Genomic DNA, 20806 nt, shown 5'->3' with positions numbered 1-20806 from the left:
GCTTGGTGGTGTAGTGACGATTCAAATTATAATCTTTAACCACAGCGACCTGTGTACCACAAATTAAGCACACAGCATTACCTTTAATTTCTGTAAAGAAATACTTGGCAGTCCATGTCTTGTTGAAAACGCGGCATTCCTTATCAACTTTTCTTTTCTTAGCGTGAGCTGACATCTTGGGGTAATCTGGCTAGCATCACTTGTCCCTGTTCACCTACGCGCGTGTGCGCGGGAGCTGTGCGTACACACGGAAGACACAAACACAAACGTAGCGCTTTCAAAATAAAAACGCCACAGTTGTATTGCACGCACGACATATATTAGTTTAATTTATGTTGTAATTTATGATTGGCCTCTCGCGGGCCGGACAGGGACGTACAAAGGGCCAGATGTGGCCCGCGGGCCGTAGTTTGCCCAGGTCTGCCTTAGTGGGTAGCAGAGGTTACTGGCATCACAGTTACAGCATATACCTGTACCATATACCATATACCTGCAGGGGTGCCCATATGCCCATGCAAACACATAACATCATATTTAGGAATTATTTTGTGGATTAGTTTTACCACACTGAAAACCTCAAATAAAAGTCGGTACTCAATTATGCGGAGTCAAATACTTAAAGGCAGGTAGGTAAGTTTGAGAAACTAGCCAGAAACTGCTGGATTTTTTGAAAGTATCCAACAGAAAACTCCCACCCCCTCCCTTCTGGGCTCCTTTCAAAGCCACGCCCCCATAACACGTGAACACGTGTTGCCGATTCTGCTGGATATGGCATAGCTGGAGGACGAGCAGAGGGCAGCGCGATGCAGCGGCTCACATCAGGGGTAAGAAAACATTTAACTTTATCATTGTAAAAATAAACAACTAACCCGGTTGTTAGTGCTCACTATCAAGCTAGCATGTTAATATTGGATAGGTTTAAAAATACTAACTTTGATTTAGTAACGAGCTGGCTAGCTAACTGTTAGCAACAGGTAGCTGTGCTAACAGCTGTGGTAACATTGGGCAAAGCTAAAAACAGGCTGATACACATTTTCCCTTCTCCATCAGTTACACCAGACTCATACCATGTACGTTGTTTTGCATGTTATAGCTTCCACTGTGACAGCATCATTGTCTCTGATGAGGACTGCACTCCAGAGCCGAGCACAGACCGGGACAAGACCGGGATCGAGGTGAAGTAGAGGAGGGAGGGCAGCCAGGGTCCGTGGAAGAAGAGGCAGGACGGGAAGGACGAGGTGCAAGCCGAGCAGCACATACCTGCGTCGAGCTTCACACTCTAACAACGGCATATGAACAGGTATATATATTTTAATATTAGTCTATTGTCTCCCAGTGTACTACAAAGTTTCTCTGGTGTTTCCTGATCATGTTGATGAATGTTCTCTCCAATTACACAGATCTTTCCCATTTGGGGTTCTAACAACTATATATTCCTTTACAGACCAGAATCTGAGCACTGTTGACAACATCCAGACTACTGGGTTTCCATGCACCACACATGGCTGATCTTCCAGACCCAGGACAGAGTAACAGACAGTTCAGTCAGGCAGCATACAGACAGGTTGTAGTGTGGCAGTGTGGAGCACTTAGACACAGAGTCGTGATACTGAGTTGCAGTTTCCAGAAGATATGCAACTATTCTCCTGATCCACCAGGACAATACAGACGGTTTAATCCTAGCAGGGTGTAAGATGTAATGGCACTAACTGACACAGTGCTACACAAATGATTCCATCCACTGTGTGGATAAATACCTGTCCATTGTTTTTGTTTTATTCCCAGGAGGGTAGAGAAAATACAAAGTATATTTTTCCCTGGTCTGGAAAATATTATCATTCTTTTTTTAAATAAAACATTGAAAATGATAAATGCCTTTTCTTTACACTTGCAGCATAAACAATCAAGCAACTACATTTATGTCTTATGTCACCAATAATGACATCCAAATGTTTGACATGCAAACACTTGTTTATTGTTATTAAATACTACAACCTATATCACAAATACATCATTTTAAGCATCATTAAAAACAAGTATATACAGGAAGAAAGACAAGGTGTCCTGACTGATTATGAAGACAGTTCAGACTTCATAGCATCATATCGCTGCTGTGGAGATGATTAAATATATCACAATCACCTCTCTGACATGATTACCACATTTCAAAACCAACCATATTACTTTTTGATTTATATTTTGCTGTATCTAGCAACACAGTTGTGGCAGGGACACCTGAGTGAACCCCATGCTGACGGGGATCATCAGGTCTCCTGGTTCTGCTTCTAGGCATCTCCTCAGTAGTAGACAACTGTCGGAGGAGGATGGCACTCTGGAGGTCTGCGATGTAACTGTAGTCCTTCTCCAATGAGTCAAGCTCCATTTCCTGGACTTTTTGTTGTTCACCTTGCTGTACCTGATAATACAGAAAGGAGGATCAGCTTAGTGAAAAGTTTGTAATACCTGACATCATTCTCTTATAGAGCAGTTAGCATTTCCACATAAAATGCAATCAAAACAATAAATCAGCACCGTCTATCTGTATTCCTCATACTGTTTAATATTTTTTGACTCATCATTTATAAATGTATTGAGTAAAATGCATAGGAGTACTTGTAATGCAACATACTAAATTGTGTCATCAGCTTTTCTCCTGGCTGGACTGTGGACACAGTGGTTGTAATCCAGGCCAGCCAGCATGGTCCGATCAGCGTATACTGGTGAGAAGTACAGGACTATGAATGACTACAGGTGACCTGAGGGCACAGTACAAATAAAACATACAGGATTTTTTTTTACTTCTGGTAAAATAAGTAATGGCATAACAGCACCAATTACAGTAAAACGTTTCACACAGTAGGTTTAGCTATGAACAATGTCAAACTATATTATTGGTAGCTTATATACCAGAAACACAGATACTTGGGGAACTTTAGCCATCATTGTTTATGTATACTAACGTTGAAATGTCTTTCTCATAACTACAAACACACAGCTACATCACCACATTTGTAAAAGAGTAACATACAGTCAAACATCAACTGCAGACACAAGATAATCACTCAAACAGATTAGATACAAGGTAAAGATAACGTAAAGTTAGGTGTAAACATGGTATAACAATAAACCTATATGGTGAATAACTAAACCGGCACAGTCTACACTTAAATTGTCTTACCTAATGTTAGCGTAGTAAAACACCGCTCGCGCTGCTGTTCCAGCTCACCTACAGCTAGATAGAATTCATCGTCTCTACTCTGACTGCTACACCAACCTGCACTCGAAGCAACAGTTAGCTGTATGCTAAGTAGGTAGCTACCGTTAGCTCTATGCGTAGGTAGCTACGTTTGCTAGCGATGAAAGAAACATCAAAATGATAAAAGACACATTACCTGTCCACCACGATGTGTGTCAGCCCCTTGGTGTTCCTCAGTTGTTACTATCGTTGAAAAGCCACACATATATCACCCACCGGTCTGAATGCTTCGCTCGTCGGGTCTGAAAGCTGACCGGGTGCGTGCATTCGGGCAGCTCCTGTAGCAGCAGGGCTGGTAGCCATGGCTGCGAGGGAGAGTGACAGTCAGATATAGTTAAATATATGTTCCGTGTGGCTGAGGCTGTTACTTCGGAGCATTTGAACATATCACTAGCGCTGGCCACCTGATGTGTGGGCTATACTTCTACAGTGCAAGTTGTTGTAGTCAGTAGTCAGATCTGTGGAGCACCTGTACAAGGCCTGTATAAACTATGATGGCCATGAAAATATAAAACTCCTTTGCTGTAAGCGCCTTCCATACAAACTTCATCCCAGCTTGTACTTGCTTAGCAGCATTGGAATTTGTATTGTCAATAATTGTCCTGACCACAGACGCACTGAAAAACAGCTGGAAAAGGGTAAGGGGAGACCATGATGCTGTTGTATCAAAGGTGGGGCCTGGGGTCCTGGCTGGCATGAACCTGGGCGGGTCAGGTTTTTTGTCCACAAAGGCCCCTCATAATCTTCATCATCACTGTGAAACAAAGGAGGAAGAAAAACTATAAAGATATATTCATGGACTGGCACTGATTTTGTTTTGGTAAACAGATAATGTAGTTGAACAGAAATTATTCACTGTAACTGAAAACACTAACGTTTTATTGTGATTTATAACAGATTATAAGAGAAATAACCCACTGTAACTAGTACATTTTGTTGTGGGGGCTTGTACTGGGGAAGTAAGTAAACAATCTAGTTTGAACCAGTTTGAGTGTGTGTGTATTCAGTCATTGTAGGGAATGGGGCTAGCTAGCTAAATTGGTTATTTGACAGTAATACTAGTGGGACAACTCTGTAATTTGATTCCAACACGATAAGTCAATGATAACAAAACTTATTTTACATACCTTTCCGAAGATGGAAGTCTATAATCATTGTCACTGTCATCCGATGTGCCCTCAGCAACGGGATCTTCATCATCCGAAGACGAATCCACAGGAATGACCGGAGCTTCGCCATCCGCTTGGATAATTTCCAGTGCTTCAGCGGTCGAAATCCTTTTCCTATCGGAAATATAAAAGAATGACTCCAAAATCAATCAAATAAGAAAAGGTTTAGCTATTTCTGCTGTACGTTCTGCGGTCTTCGCTGTGCACCGTGCATCTTGAAGGCAAAGGAGCTGGTTTACGCGAAGCCATATCTGGACAACGGATTGGTGAATTTGGATGATTGACACCTCTATCGAACCGTCAGAACCAATAGAATCGAGGGGCAGTGTAAACTAAAATCCATGTAAACACCACCACTAGCCAACCAGAAGCCGACAAATGCATTACATAGGACTAGCAGTCTCAACCCCACTCCTCATTCACAGCCTGTTACCAGAGTCGGAAATAGCTGCTGTGACACAGAGGCATTGGAGTAACCGCACCGCTGATATAGCACTGTACACAACTTTTGATCACAAGACAGCAAGGTAAGACACGATTCATAGTGGTATATGTGTAAACATAAGTCTTTTTTTTGTTGTTTGTTGTCTGTGAGTTTTGGCCGCACAGTGATGTGATTTACACTGTTGGATTCTGTGGAGCCTCCTGAATCATTTCAGTGGTCGTTTGTATTGATAGGGTAACATTAGAGATATTAGGAGTGCTGTGACTACTGGCATGGACTTTGTTCAGACAGACTGTGTTTTACTATAAGGTTAGTCAGTTGATTTGTGTTTCATGTGTGTTTTGTTATGGATAGAATGACTTTTTTGTGGAGTTTTGTCCGGTTACGGGGATGTACAGCATAGTTAGGTTGTGCTCACACTCTGTGGAGTGGTAGGAGCAAAAACTCGTTAAGCCCCGGTATCGGGGGCGTCTGTTTTTAACAGGTTTTTTAAACCCTTAAAGAGGTGGTATTATGCTTTTTAGCTTTTTCCCTCTCCTTTATTGAGTTGTATATCTTTTTTGTGCATGTAACTGGGCTTTTTCACTTTGCAAACCTAAGTCCAGCCCAAAGGGAGTTCCCATCTCCCACAGAAAGCTCTGCTCTGAACTGCTTGAAAACAGCTCGTTTGTAGTGCAGCCCTTCACTTCCTTTACTTGTGACGTCACAATGCAAATGCGTCATAAAGCTTGCCAAGCGGTCACGCCCTCAGACCAAGCTAGTCTGAGCGGAGGCCCTTTGGCTCGACTCGCCTTTGTTTGGTTTTCCATTGTAGAAATGTTGGACCTGTACCTGCTTCCAGGTCATTTTTTTTGTATCACCTCACCTCCGTCGAGGTTCCACACGAGCTGAGGGAAACTAAAATGTAACGTGAAAACACGACAGACTGCTGATTGGTCAGAGAGAATATTCACTGCATCATCATTGCTGCACCAGACAGAGGCCAGCAACAGAAAGTTTTATATTTTACAGCTTTCGTATGGAATTTCATCACTAAATCCACTTCTGAGAAGTTTTGAGGTGAGAAATCAGCTGTGTAGATTTCAAATATTGACAGTTTTACGAGAAGTGATGGAACAAAAATGTGCTTGAATATTTTCGGAGTTGAGGAGCTCCGCAAGTGGCTGTGGGGGAAGCCTGCGCCAACCCGCAGGAGGAGCGTGTGAGGCCGGCCAGCCGCCCGCTCACAGAGCCCTCTGCTCCCGCCGTCACACAGACCGCTGCAGAGGAAAACACAGCTGGAAGCTTTTCATACCGCTTATCTGTCTTTACATTCTGAGGAATGTTGATACGTTTTAACATAATAAAGAGAAAGCTGTGTGGATCGCTGGTGATCGCATTGAACATTACGTCGCGAAAACGGAGCAGGGCTGAGTAGAGTTGAGTCTATCGATTTGTGCTATGGCAGCATTTTTCGGCAAGGCAGCATAGATCGTCAGAACACCGGCAACAGTTCAACGTTCAGTCCTAAAAGACAATGCAACTCTGACTCTGTAAGATGTGGAACAATGATGTTGTGTGGTTGTGGACTTGTGAGTAACTTATAACATCTGCTAGGTTACGCTCTCAGTCTGAAGCGGCTTTGATTTGGATCACACTACCTTGTTTCTTACGACCCGCCCTTCTCTGCTTCTGATTGGCTAGTAGTCCTTACCTGGGAACAGCGCATGTGCAACTCTCAACAAAGATTTTGTGCATCTAAGATGCATCACTCTGTAGCTCAAGAGTACAACACACAGGGTGAAAAGAGGAGTTGCAGCAATGTGCAGTATGAGAAAAATATGGTGTTTTTTGAAAATTAAACCATGTAAACCTGTTCTGGTACAGCCCCTAATTAAGATTTTGAACCTGAAAATGAGCATAATACCACCTCTTTAAGCTTCCAGGTGTCTGTGTCCCTTACAGGAAGGCTGGAAGATCAGCGTCCTGCGTTCAGCATAGTGTGCTGCGGGACACTGGGGGCTCTCAGTCCTGTATTCTTTCCAGTGCTTTGCCTTTGAGTAAGGAGTCTGACTGTGACAGTAGCACTATAGTCAGGGGTATTGGCATGAGCTTTGTACCTGCCCCTCTCCATCTGGTGCATGTGAGTTCCAAGCTAAAGACTGGTGTTTTTCCTGTGGCAGTTTTGTCATGTTTTCCTGCTAACAGAGTGGACTTTATAATGGGTAATGACATTGCAGGAGGAAAAGTGTACCCTACTCCTGAGGTGGTGGATTGCCCCATACTTGCCACGTCTGAGGCTGATGATTTAGCGCAGCAACACCCTCCAGTGTTTTCAGCTAGTTGTTTGACCTGTGCACAGGCACTTAAGCAGGCTGAAAATATTGATTTGTCGGTTACATGTTGAAGCCCTATCAGTCCAGGGTTGCTGAACCTGCAAGGCAGGGGATGACACCAAAGACTGCCGCACCTGATAGGAGTCCCATTGTTTTGGTCTGTTCTAAGGCTTCGGATGATGAAGATGACGATGATGATTAAACAGTGCTTAGTGAGGGTCAGAGTTCCTATCTAACATTGAGTCACAACTGTCATATCTGCCTGTACAGCCGTGCAACGACATGATACAACTGCTCTGTTCCTTCTCTACCTTGTTCAGTGATGTGCCATCCTGTACCAACATGTTACAGCATGACATTGATATCTGCTCTGTGTCCCGCATTAAGCAACACTCTTACCGCTGTCTCCTCAGTAAAAGAGAGATCATGAAGAGAGAGGTTGAAAACCTACTGGCAAATGGTTTGGCTAAGCCTAGTCGTAGTCCCTGGAGTTCTCCATGCTTATTGGCTCCCAAGTCTGATGGCACTCTCCATTTCTGCACAGATTTTCGAAAGGTTAATGCTGTGACTGTACCAGACTCATCGGTCATGTCACTTATATCACCAAACTTGACTTGCTTAAAGGGTACTGGCAAGTGCCTTTAACCCCTAGAGCATCAGACATATCTGCCTTTGTAACCCCTAAACATTTTCTTCATGGCTAAGGCCAAAAAAAAAAATCGTCATTAGAGGGGGTATGCGCATTTGTTTCCCTCTTGAGCTGGCTGTCCGACTGCGTTAAACTCCGGGACACAGACTCAAACTTTCCAGCAGAGGTAATGTGAATAAGAGTTATGCCTTTTATGTTTGTTTGGTTGTTGGAAACCATTGTGAAGTGGATGTAGTGTTGTTGGATTTATGAACAACACTTTGGGTAAACTTCCTGTGACTAACTTAATTTTCATTTCATTTCTTAGATATTATGTAGAATATGGTTAAATGTGTTACTCTTTAGAGAAAACTCTATAACCTGTTATATTGTGACAAATGTACCTACCTATTTAGAGTAATTAAAAATTACATTTATATTTATGCTTCTGTCCTAAATCATGCCAGCCAGAAATAATGAACTTTTACAATACTATTTTGTAGGATTTTAAATAACTGACAATTTTTTAAATGTATAACAGGCAGAATAAGGCAGCGACATGTTTGTACTCCACTTGGAAACAATCAACACCGCTGACCGCACAAGACTCCATTTCCCCAAGGAGCTCCACCCCATCACCGCCACCGGTGACTCCATGTTTCCCGTTGATAGCGCCAAGACACAGAGAGAAGTTCCAGATTCTTTAGAAATCCTGTGCAATGTCGCTTCACTGTGTCTGGGACGGGAAGGGGACGAATCCCAGCTGAGTGTCCCAAATGGCCTTGCACACTTCGGGAATGATCTTTGATACAGTTCAGCTGCCCAGTCTGTAACTTGCAGCTACACCTGAGAACAACCAGTAGCTACAGTAAATAGTGAAAAGTCACTGCTAACCTTTCTGCCACATTGATCGGAGCTTGGTGTGTTTTCTGGTGTCGGATCCATTCACCGATGCTGCGGGCAAGGAAATCAAATTTGGCGGTGGACATCCTAAAGTAATGATGGTGCTTCTCCTCCTCCATTGCAGGCATCTCCTTCACCAACGTGATGAACTCTCCATCTTTCCTGTTGTCATTAAGCGGCCACACACACCACTTTCTAGCTCTTTTGTTTGTTTTTGTTTTTTTCTGTGATTATGGTACAGCAGACAAAGCAGCTCCTCTTCTTCTTGCATGAAAGTCACCATTTTTACTGTACACGCCAATCTACTGTGCATGTAAGTAATGGGTCCACCAAGCTGACTACAAAAAGTATAAATAGAAGTAGTCTGCTGTTCGCACAGTATATTCGAGGCTTTAGTGTTAAGGCTTGAGGCCTGAGTAATAATTATTATTATTTTTTTTAATACACAGCTTATGGGTGTTGGGATCACAGGGACATCACAGATGACATTTGCATACATAACAGTGTGAACAGGCCAAGCCACATGGAATATAATCTTTTCCAGTTCAGATTTGAGACACTCTCATATGTGGTCCAAATCTGATACAGATGGGTTCTTTTTAAATGCGACCTCCGTCTGGACAATCAGGTCGGAATTGATGTGACTTTGACGTCACTCCAACCGGTCGAGGCAGATGGCCGCCCACCCTGAGCCATGGTTCTGCTCGAGGTTTCTGCCTCTTAAAAGGAAGTTTTTCCTTGCCTCTGTCGCCTAGTGCTGCTCCTTGGAATTGTTGGGTTTCTGTAAATATCATCACAGAGTACATTCTAGACCTGCTCTTTTCTGAAAAGCGCTCAGATAGAGATAACTGATTTGGCGCTATATAAATAAAATTGAATTGAACTCGTAGCACAGCGGCATTCTCTCTCTTTCCAGTAGCTTCATAAAGTCCCGCTTAAGATCCCTGCAACCAGCGAAGTTAGCCAGCCAGCTAACTCTGAGGAAACAGACAGAGCGACCAGGCCCTCTCATCTATATAATAGGAACGCGACACAGCAAAAGAGGGCAACTGAAACACAATTCTTCCCCACCTGTCTGAATACACAACGGACTTGCCAGCTAACATCTAGCAGGCCAAAGCAACTGTCTTCCTTATGGACTGTTACGTAACTGGGGTCTCATTTATAAATGGTGTGTTTGCAAAAAACAGAGCTGGAAATGTCCGGATGCCACTTCCCACACAAAGGTTGTGATCTATAAAAAACAAACTTGACAGGAGAATGTGCTAGAGAAAAGGGGAATTGGCGACATAGAAGGTGAGTTTGTGAACTGAAGTCAGACTGTAGAAAGTAAATGAGAGAAGAAAGTATTGATTCCTCTTATGCATAATTTCATTCCATATCATACGTTAGACTCACGTTGTCATGAAGACAAAATCCAGCAGTGTCATTTGCGCTTGTACTGAGTAATGTTTCATAAACACCTTGTAAAAATTCAACTCGAATTTTAAATCAAAAATTTATTCTAAATATAATGCTGGCTCCTCAGCCCATTTTTAAATCCACAGAGCGCAGAGAAAATGTGCTATGAGGTCCACACTTGTGCACGCTCAGTTGTGGAGCCTCCTGATGGTTTGCGCTGCATTCCTCATTCACGTACACAAACTTGTAGGTGATCTGTGATGATTTATAAAAGGAACATTGCTTACAGGTGTGCATATGCACGGTTTTATAAGTCTGAATATATTTTGACGAACACCAGTTTTAGCTTTTGAGTGCACATACACTTTCAGTAAGGATCCTACACATCCTTTATATGTAGGATCCTTACAAATCTGTTATGTTTATAAATGAGACCCAAAAGCATTATAGAGCTTTACATTGCTTAATTTTTACTTGACTACTTGACACTTGGTATAGCTTTTGTACATGTACTTGTACATTGATGGTTTTATTGTCATCATTAACGTGAGATTATTGAGTAATTAGTTCTTAGCCAACACAAAAATTTTAATGTTATGCTTCACACAGTCTTTGTATGCTAACTAACCTGTTTTACCGTTACTGACGCCGAGCCATACAGGTGGCAGAACAAAGATAGTCTCTCACACACACACACACACACACACACACACACACACCTTTGTCTTCATTTAGTCTTAGTAAGTTTGATTGTGTTTTGCTTTGTTTATCTTGTCAAATGAATTTGTATGCATATACATACTAGTTTCTGTAATATTGCATGAAGGAGGAATATATTATCAGCCTCTCTCAAAAATGCAGATAATTGGTTTAGTATAGCTTCATGAGACTAGATTAGGTACTGGAAACGCAGACTGACTGAGCAGGTACTGCGTTTTGGCAAGGTGAGTGAGTAGAGTTCTTGTAGGAGACTTGATTGAGATTCTGCCCTGGCTTCAACCACAGACACACAGTAGGCGCTGTCACACCAAATATGGCAGAGCAATATTCCTCCGTGCTTCTTTGAGTAGCCACCATGTCACCAAGTTTCTAGAACCATACGTTTCACAAAGTGCTAGATGACAGACTACTGCAGCTAGCAGTGATTTTCTGGGATTTACATTGCTTTGATATGATATTAAGCAGTAATACCATGATGCATTTTTTAAAGAGCAAGAATACATCATCACCATCTGAACATGTGCCTCACGTTTGCATTTTCATGTTCACGAGACTTGAGAATAAAATACTGGAGTTTTGCCTGACCCATTTAAACAGTCTTCTCTCAGAGGCCCATGTAACAGAAAACAAAAGCAGACACTTTACTTTATACAATAGAAAACCAGATCTGCAGCTGCTCAAACCCAGTATTTCTACATGAAGGTTCCACCCAGTTCAGCTGGTGACATGCTGCCACGGGCCAGTGGTCACGAGGGCTATAGTGAGGGCTACCAAATGCTGCACAACGGGGTCATCTGTGAACTGCAGATCCTGACTCAGTATCAGGCTTCATTACCACTGCAACATTAGCCAGGGAGGAGGGCAAAACTCTACAGTAACAGCTCTGTCTGAGGCGAGCAGCTCTGAATTCACTAAGCCGAATCTTTCACATCAAACATCTCTATTCTGTTTCACGGACTCCAAACTTTTATTCAGCCTTGAAAACATGCAATTGTGATGTCTGCGAGAAGCCTTGAGTTTGACTTGTGTAAGAGAGTTGGAGAACAGAAGGAGTTTCCCAAAGAGGGTTTCTGTTAGAGAGAATTAGGTTAATATCACTCAGCCATTGATTTCCTCAGGACGCTTGTTATCAATGTTTAAACAGCATTTTAAAAGCAGAAGTAGATTTTTTAATGTTTAAAAAGGCTAGAAACTAGAGCGCATGTTTCTGTCCTTGCTGTGCTCAGCTCACATGGCTCCCTGCAGAAAGAGAGCAAGAAATCTTCTTTATGCAAGAAAAACTATCCCAGTAAATGTAATGTTTTATTCAGAGCCACTTCTCTTCATCATCTGCAGCCCCCTCTCTTACACAAAAAAATCTGAATCTACCCCCACAAACTGAAATGTACTTTCATAAAAGTCAGGGCTAGACTGCTCTTTTGACATTTTGTGCATTTTCCCTGTTTGTGCAGGTGAGCGCCTCTAAGCCAGTCTGAGTGTATTTGTATGCACCATTGAGATGCTTTGATTAACATAGCAGCTCTGGCTGAAGGAGGGGTGTGGGAGAGTCATGGACGGACAGAATTTCAACTCCAGAGTCAAAAGGGCACATTCAGTGACAGAGATGAAGACGAAGCTCTTGTAGCTCAAGTACTGTCAACATGTGAAGAAAGTTTGACATGAACCAGTTTAAAATACAAAAACTGGATAAACTTTTGTCTGGAGACAGTGGACTAGAATTAAATTTACGAGGAAAATAGTGCTACAAAACCTAGATCACCAATTTGGATTGATTTAAGATGAAATTATGGGTTTTGTGGGCAGCAAAGCAAGTTGTAAAATTCCATCCATCCATTCTCTATAACCACTTATCCATTCCAGGGTTAATGGGTACGTGGGAACCCTTTTACATTTATTCATTTAGCTGATGATTTTATCCTATCCAAAGTGACTTTGCTATATATGTCTGGAGCAACTAGGGGTTAAGTGTCTTGCTCAGTCTGGTGGATGATTTGGTGGATGGGAGATTGAACCTGGGTCTCTCACACCAAAGGCAGGCGTCTTATCCATTGCGCCATCACCACCTTGTAACCCTCGCCCCCCTACGGTGATGTGATTGGCTAGTGCTCCTTACTTGGACGCGTCCTTGTGATTGGATGCTAACTGTGAGAGTGAGTATAGATTTGTCGATATAGAGAACAAAAAGCCAGCTGAGTGTCATCTATACAAGGCGGACCTGGTCACTGGGGGAGAGAGCTGTGAGCCTACGCTGGACTGGGTAGCTGAGAGAATAAAATTGTGTATTTTTGGATTGGTCCTTTCTCTGATGCATCATAAAATTGCTCTTCACTTTCTAACAAGAATCATGTCTTCTATTACGCTGAGACCAATGTTATGTGATGTCTGTGAAGATTCCTAGTGATCCAGGTCATAGATATTAAAGGAAGGTTAAAATAAAGAACTGTACTGGTTTTACGATACTTGAAGATGGTTAGGTGACTTCTTCAGTTCAAAGCCCTTCAGATGACAGTTGAAACATCTTCAAGTATCTTTAACCAATCCAGTTGCCCTTGATTTTAACCTTCCTTGGATATGGATATTACATGATCTTTTATTTGTGTTGTGTGCCACTGGCCCAAATTGTCTATGGTTGTTAGTTGTTATACAGTTACATTTCTGTTTTTAGGACAAAATGTTTAGCACCAGCTTGTGAATTTGTAAATCTCCCCGTTATTGTGAATTTACATTTTCTTTATATTTTATCTACTGAAACTCATTCACAATTCTACATACTGAAATTGTATTTGTCTGATATTTCAGAATGAATCACTTCTTAAATTGCATTTATCCTTTTACTCACGTTGTATTTGTAATAAAAAAAAGTATTTATCTCCATTTTAAAATGGATGACATGCTCTTAATGATTTCATTACACTTGATTATACATGTCATGCAATGATGTCAATAAGGGAACAGAGGGGAGACTTCCAGAATGTGGTGTGTGCTGTAGACATGTGTTTGCAGCTGACTTCCACCAAAACACTTCCAGCCATCTCTTAAAACCTCTCCTTTTTGAGCATCTTTGCTTGCAATAGGCGTGTAAACGGTCACTGTCTGTACAAACGTCTCTGTAGTGTTGTAGTCCGCCAAAACCAATGCCAAGTCTCAAGACCAAGACCAGAGTTTATCGAGACCGAGACAAGACCAAGACTTTTAGGGGCTGAGACTAAGTCGAGACCAACACTGAGGGAAGACGATGACAAACAAAAAAATGTGGAACGAGATCATATGTACTTTTCAAATTGATCTGAAAGATCCACATTCCCATAAAAACACCCACATACAAACACTATGAGCTGAAATCAACATACAAATCTTTATTCAACACTCCTTTTCCATGCTTACCATGGTGGGGAGGGGTGACAATTGAATTTGAAACAATGCGTTATACATCCAATCAAAGTTAGGATGTTAAATAAATCAGACAATACAAGAGCAATTTATTGATATTCCCAAAGTTATGGTTTTGACTGGTCTTGAAATAACATCCTGAGTCCTCAATGTCCGAGACTGAGACAAGACCAAGTACAAATGGGGCCGAGTCCAAGACGAGACCAAGACCATCAAAAAGTGGTCTCGAGACCAAGACCGGCAATGTCTAAATCAAAGAGAAAACACGAAAAATATGGTTCTTTTGCACTACTATGGCAGAGATTAGTTTGCTATTAGAAGAGCAAAGAATGGCTCAGGCTGCAGACTTTAATGGCAACTACACTGGATAAGCTATACACCACAGTTACAGGACATGGCCAACAGATTGACTCTTTGGAAGAAAATACCACTGAGGTGGACCTCCATCTCCAACAACTCTAGAAAGCGTGTTCCACTCTGCAGCAGGACAACGAGTCATTCAAAGCTAAGGTTGCTAATATGGCAGGAAGCAGCAGGCACCAAACTTCAGGGTCATCTTCCTTCCTGAAGTGATTGAAGGCTCTCGACCAATCTTCTCCCAACTCCTCATTGACATCTTTGGCACGGATGTCCTCACTTCCCCTCCTGAGCTAGACAGAGCTCATCAAATCCTTGCTGCCAAGCCAGCGCCGGGAGAGAGGCCACAATGTTATCATACGATTCCACCACTTCCAAGCCAAGGACCTGGTTGTACGCGAGGCTCACAGACAAGGTGAGATCACAAGCTTTGCATGTATGAGGACTACAGCCCCTACCTGATGAAGCAGCATGCCGAGTACAGGAGCTCCATAGCAGAACTTTACAAGTGTGGATATAAGCCAGCTCTTCTATATCCAGCAAAGCCCCATATCACAGTGAGAAGACGTGGCCAGTCTGCCCCCAGGGGTGCCAAGTTTGTCCAGGACTTGCATACAGATATGAGCGAGTCAACTGACTCAAAGCGTCCATTTTTTCTTCCTTTTCATTTACAATGCCAGCCTGTTATTATGTTGACAGGGTATACTGGTAACTAACTAAAATTAACCTAGCTCGTATCTGTCCCGGCACCAATGCAAACTGTGACAAATGTCACCTAGCCAGTCTCAGTCACATGTTCTGGTCTTGTCCCACCCTGGCTTGGTTCTGAAAAGGTGTTTTTGATTCCCTCTCAGCTATTACATCTGCCGGCATTCTGCCCTGACCATTGCTCTATTTGGTGTCCTACCAACTGGCCACTCGCTGCCGTCCTGTTTTGCCAAGCTTGTCGCCTTTCTCACATTGCTGGAGAAAATTAATTAGACTTTGTAGTTATCCCGTTGGTCTAAGGAATATTCAATTGTACCCATGTATCCATTTAAATATGCATCATAACTGCCCTACCTAGTTAGCTCAGTTAGCCGTACAGCTGACTATTACTGACCGAGTCCGGAATTGGCACCAGAAGGCAAGCAGGCAACAGAACTGGTCTCAGCAGCCTCCTAGTGAACATTGCTGGACCAGCACCAAACACAGCCTCAGAGACTGACAGAGGCAAGTTTGGCGACAGAGAATACAGTACTGAGGTGATTTACTGACTCCGACTCTGGGGACGACGAAGAAAGTGGGTCCAGGTGGGGACAACAGAGTCATGAAGCGGGAGAGGAGCAAGATGGAGGTCGAGCAGCAGAGGGGTAACAACGGCGTGTAGAGCCAGAATATATTTATCTACCTCTACATCTGAATTACTTTTGTTTATTTCCACCAAACCAGAGCTGGTGATTGTTGGAACATTGGAGAGACTAGCCAAGATGGTTTGGTGAGTTTTATTATGTTTCTGTCCAGTTTGAATTAAGTGTGTTTTACAATAAGTTAACAAGGCAATTTATTTGATGAAAGAGAGAAACTGAATTCAGAAGGTGTATTTTTCTGTTTGAAAATAGGTGTAAGAATATTTCCTCTTGACACTTTCTGAGTTTATTTTGTATATTTAGTAGACTAAAGAAGCTAGTACAAGTAGTACAAAGTGGTATTATGAGACAGGGTAGCGGCTAGCTGGTTAGCATGCTAACTTCAGTAGATATCTGCAACACATTGTCATTTTTGAATGTTTGAAACTAAAATACTGGCCATATCTTACACATTGTACCTTTAAACCATGTTCAGTCAGAGTGATGTATTGTGCTCAGACCCTTACAACTGACTGGCGGCTATATTTGGTATTATAATTGTAATAGTGTCTGAAAGTAATGAGATTATGCTCTGTTGGAATAATTGAATCTCATGTTAGTTATTGCATTAGTGAGCAGGTAATTAATAATGTCTAACAGATTTAGTGAAGCCTGATGCTTCATTGCAGACCATTTAAACTGATAGCAACTCTGAGTCTGTGTCTGTGGCGCCATACTGACGCCTGGTTGAAGATAAGATTGATTTAAATCCCCTCCAAATATCATTGAAAACATTACTACACCGACTCGGCATGACTATAATATTAGGGTATTTTTGGCTGAGAGTGAGGCTGAAGATGAATCGGAATGGAAATGATTGGTGAGGATTGATGAATTATTCATGAGTATGAGATGGGCCCAAAGCAGAAGACAAAGTTAGACTACACCCCCACCCTCACCCTGTTCCTGCAGCAAGGCATGGCTGCGATGCTAAGTGAGTGATTTCTCTATAATTGGCTGCCTCTGTTGTCGTCTGTTAACAGGCCCAGTGGGAGGCCATCTCTGATCATCTACACTATCCCACGCCCACTCTTACCTCACATCCCCCATTCGCTCTGTCTCCTTCCAGCATTTTTTCTTTCTTTTCTCACTCATTGCTTCCATCCTTCTTTCCTCCCATTGCTTTGTACACTTCTCTTTGCTTGGCAGAACAATACTCGTTGCCCAGTCATCTGGGCCCTATCTTAACAACATTGTGTGGAGATGGTTCTGATTCTGAATTATGTCTTTTTAATAAAATTTTAATCTTCACATGTGAAGCAAAAGTGTCCACTGTTCACATAGCTGAGATGCTTAAAAAACATGCAGATCCTGATGTACCAAAGCTTTTTTCCATGTACATCTTGTTGCTCAAATATTCAAAACACACTCTGTACATTGAAGAATGCTGCATTGACAGAAATACCACGTGGGGACTGTAAAAACTCATACATGTTTGTCATGCTGGTGTTTTCTCCTTTTCATTAACACACATGTAACAAAGCGATGACATTGCAGGCATCACAATTACAAAAGTGATGTGTCTCAGAGAAGCTCTGCAACACTTGCATTCATATCAAAGGAGCACACATGATGTGTTGGCAAAAGCATTGTCCTATGCTTACATTGAAGACTTCAAAATCCAAAACAAGATTGCATGTACCATGACAGACAACTGTTTTGGAGAGGATGTTGCTATTGATGATCGAGTTAACAATGATGAAGAAACTGAAGACGACAGTAAAATCAGGATTTACCTGGACTACTGCCACTGCTGGTCTCTCAGCTTTGGAAGATCCCCATCTTCTCCCTTACAGAAGATGCATGAAGATGCAAACGTATACACGAAACAGCTGTTGTTTGTTATTATAAAGATACCGATTATAAAGACAAAGAATAATAAAATATGGATGAAAGAATGGATCAGCACACGCAGGTAGCAGGGATTGTCTGAGCTACAGAGAGAGCTGGAGGGGAGGAAAAATTGTTTTGCAGTGAAAAAGTATCCCCCATTCGCTCTGTCTCCTTCCAGCCTTCTTTCCTCCCATTGCTTTGTACACTTATCTTTGCTTGGCAGAACAATACTCGTTGCCAAGTCGTCTGGGCCCTAGCTTTACAACATTGTGTAGAGATGGTTCTGATTCTTAATTATGTCTTTTTAATAAAATTCACAGAAGATGCATGGCTTACACCTTAAATCTAATTTCCAAAGACATACAAACACTGTCTAAGGCTGTCTTTGCAAAGACAGGAACCAGGGGCTGTATTACAGAAAGTTCCTATCTTAAGTCTTAAGTGAAGATAGGAAGGAAAAGGATAGGATGCTGTCAAAAAGAAAATAAGTCCATCTACAGTGATATGAAGACACGGGCAACTGTTGTGTCCCAAGAGCAGATGAAACCGCTGGTGGCTCTTCCTGTGCTCCCTCACTGACCCCGGCAGAAGGCTACTCTTCTCGGGAAAGTTAATAATGACGGTAAAAAAAAAAATAGGGTAATAATAATAATAAAGGCTGCGGGCTAACATCACCGTGTTTTTCATGTATTTCTTGAATTTAACGATCTCCTCCTATCAAAGACTTGCATTAGGATCCTTTTATTACATCAATCAACATTATGTTACAGAAATTCCGGCTGTTGACATTGTTTTGTTTTGTAAAAGCAATTAAAGAGCAACCGTGTGGATTAAACAAGTTAGCAAACACTACCTGGTGGAAAAGTAAAAGTTAGGACAGCTTAACAGTTCTCCTAAAGTTAGAAGAGTTTATTTAAGAAGTTAGGATGCTTCTGCAATACACTCTTATCTAAAGTTAGGAAAGGAATATTGACTTAGGAACTGTAAATCCTCCGTATTTTTATAGCGCCTTTCTAGACTTTTCGACCACTCAAAGCGCTTTTACACTACATCTGCATTCACCATTCACACACATTCATTCACTGAGCCTAAGTGCTCAAACAGAAACTAACATTCACACACATTCATACACCGGTGGAACAACCACCAGGGGCAATTCGGGATTCAGTATCTTGCCCAAGGACACTTCGACATGCAGCCGACCTTCCAATTAACGGGCAACCCGCTCTACCCCCTGAGCCACAGCCAACAAACTTTTAATCTGTAATGGTCTTTTTCCTAAATCAGTTCCTAACCCTTATTACCATGGTAACCAAGCAGTTAGGATAGGATCTGCCGGTTAGGAAATTTCTGTAATACGGCCTGGTTAAATAAAGCCCAAACCGTGGGATCATCTTAGTAATACTAAATGATGCACAATGGAACTGTATGTTTCTTGCTATATGACTGTCTCATTTTAAATCCCAAATCAGATACCAAAAAGGCTGATCATGCCATTCCCACATATGACAAACTGATCTGTGATGTGTTTGGGTTTTTTTGATTCATAGAGGAAAGTGGAAAGTTCTTTAGCATTGATGGTCAATTATTTAGGCCTAGGTGAAACCGGTTTGGTATTGCCAACTTCGAGAAGCTACTGGTCTTGAATGCAAACAAAAAAACATTTATTTTGTTGGTGGATTGGACTGGTAGGACCTATTGTTCTGACCTTTATTTGAGGGCTATAGTGGCACAACATATTGGGGATGAGTGTATTGGTTTGCAGAAGTGAAGCTGCATGAGAACAACAGAGAATATCTTTTATGTTTGTTTACATTACTTTTAGTTCTTCTAAGAGGATGATAAAATATGTCGCGCTTTGAGCACTTATTTTACATTTCCAAGGCCAGGTTCTTTTTTCTTAAAGTTTTTGCCTGTGTTGGTACTTAGGATCTGGTTGGTACTTGGCATCTTCTGGATTCTGAGTGTTCAAAGTAATTGCAATTCAGAATTCTCCAGGAGTTTTTTAGATGCTGAGCCTGGTCTTTTTCCCATTATTGCTTTTTCTAAATTGTGTGCTCTGCCGAACTGAAATCATAGCACATCTTTCAGCTAGCGACTGTAATGAAGCCAGTAGTGGTCGTGGAGCCTGTACCAGTTCACTTGGAAGCATATAAATCTATTTTATTAGTTTTTGAACTGCTGCATAATTTGGTTCATGCAGACTAAATAATATTTCCATTGCATCTACAGCATACCTTTGTCGCACCCATTTTTTTACTTTCTGCATCAGTTGCAAACCCTATACTCACATTGTTTTTTCTTAGCTTTTAAAAGTAATCTCTGTATGTGCTTTTATATTTAGTTTACATGTGCACTGTTAATGATTGGGGGCTGGGGATGGGAGTACTCTAAAGTTTGAGCTCGGTCTTGTTAAGTGTGAACACTGGTGGGGTTGCTATTCTGTATGGTTTGCATTGTCTAGTAAAATAGTGTAGTGGACCTAAATTTATTAGTTATGCATTTTAATAAATTTATGAGAATTGATACCCAATTATGAATTATTATTCATAAAATCAGAATTTCCTCGTAAAGGGCACCACCGGAGTTGTTATAATCCTAGAGTCTCCGGACCTCTAGGTAGTTTTGAATAATTATACAATTATTACTAGTGACCAGTTAGTTAATAATCGCTCAATTATCTTAAATCAGTCAGTCAGTCTCATATCTAAAGGGTCAATTCTCTTGGCAGGAACTATAAATAGGCAACACACACAGCTCTTGATTATATTACAGTGAATTTATTCTCTAACTAAGGTGATAAAAAGATGGTTGGATACAGGGAACATAAACATTTGCTGAACAATGAGCCTGGAGGTTCGATTGTGGGAAGCATTTGACTCATACGGCATAGAAGAACTAATGAAAGTAAACTAATGCTATGATTTAGGAGTTAAAATGGACATCTGATCACAGGACGTGTGTTAAGTCTTACTGCTTGTCGACAGCCTGCTTTTGGCCT

The 20806-nt window shown here is 41.7% G+C and overlaps 1 protein-coding gene and 1 long non-coding RNA gene across 5 annotated transcripts in view; one reads left to right on the top strand and one right to left on the bottom strand.

Moving 5' to 3' along the window:
* The window catches only part of LOC123970881 (cadherin-2-like), a 127155-nt gene that overhangs the window by 57624 nt on the left and 48725 nt on the right, over positions 1–20806 (bottom strand). The gene's annotated exons all lie outside the window — the stretch shown is intronic.
* On the top strand, positions 745–1808 carry LOC123970883. Its single transcript, XR_006825085.1, has 3 exons — positions 745–824; positions 1094–1300; positions 1445–1808. It is a non-coding gene; the product is annotated as an uncharacterized LOC123970883 (long non-coding RNA).

Source organism: Micropterus dolomieu, linkage group LG05 (genome assembly GCF_021292245.1).
Source record: "Micropterus dolomieu isolate WLL.071019.BEF.003 ecotype Adirondacks linkage group LG05, ASM2129224v1, whole genome shotgun sequence".
Taxonomy (NCBI): Eukaryota; Metazoa; Chordata; class Actinopteri; order Centrarchiformes; family Centrarchidae; genus Micropterus; species Micropterus dolomieu.
Note: the sequence above shows the minus strand (reverse complement) of the source record. Positions and strands in the feature narration are given on the sequence as shown.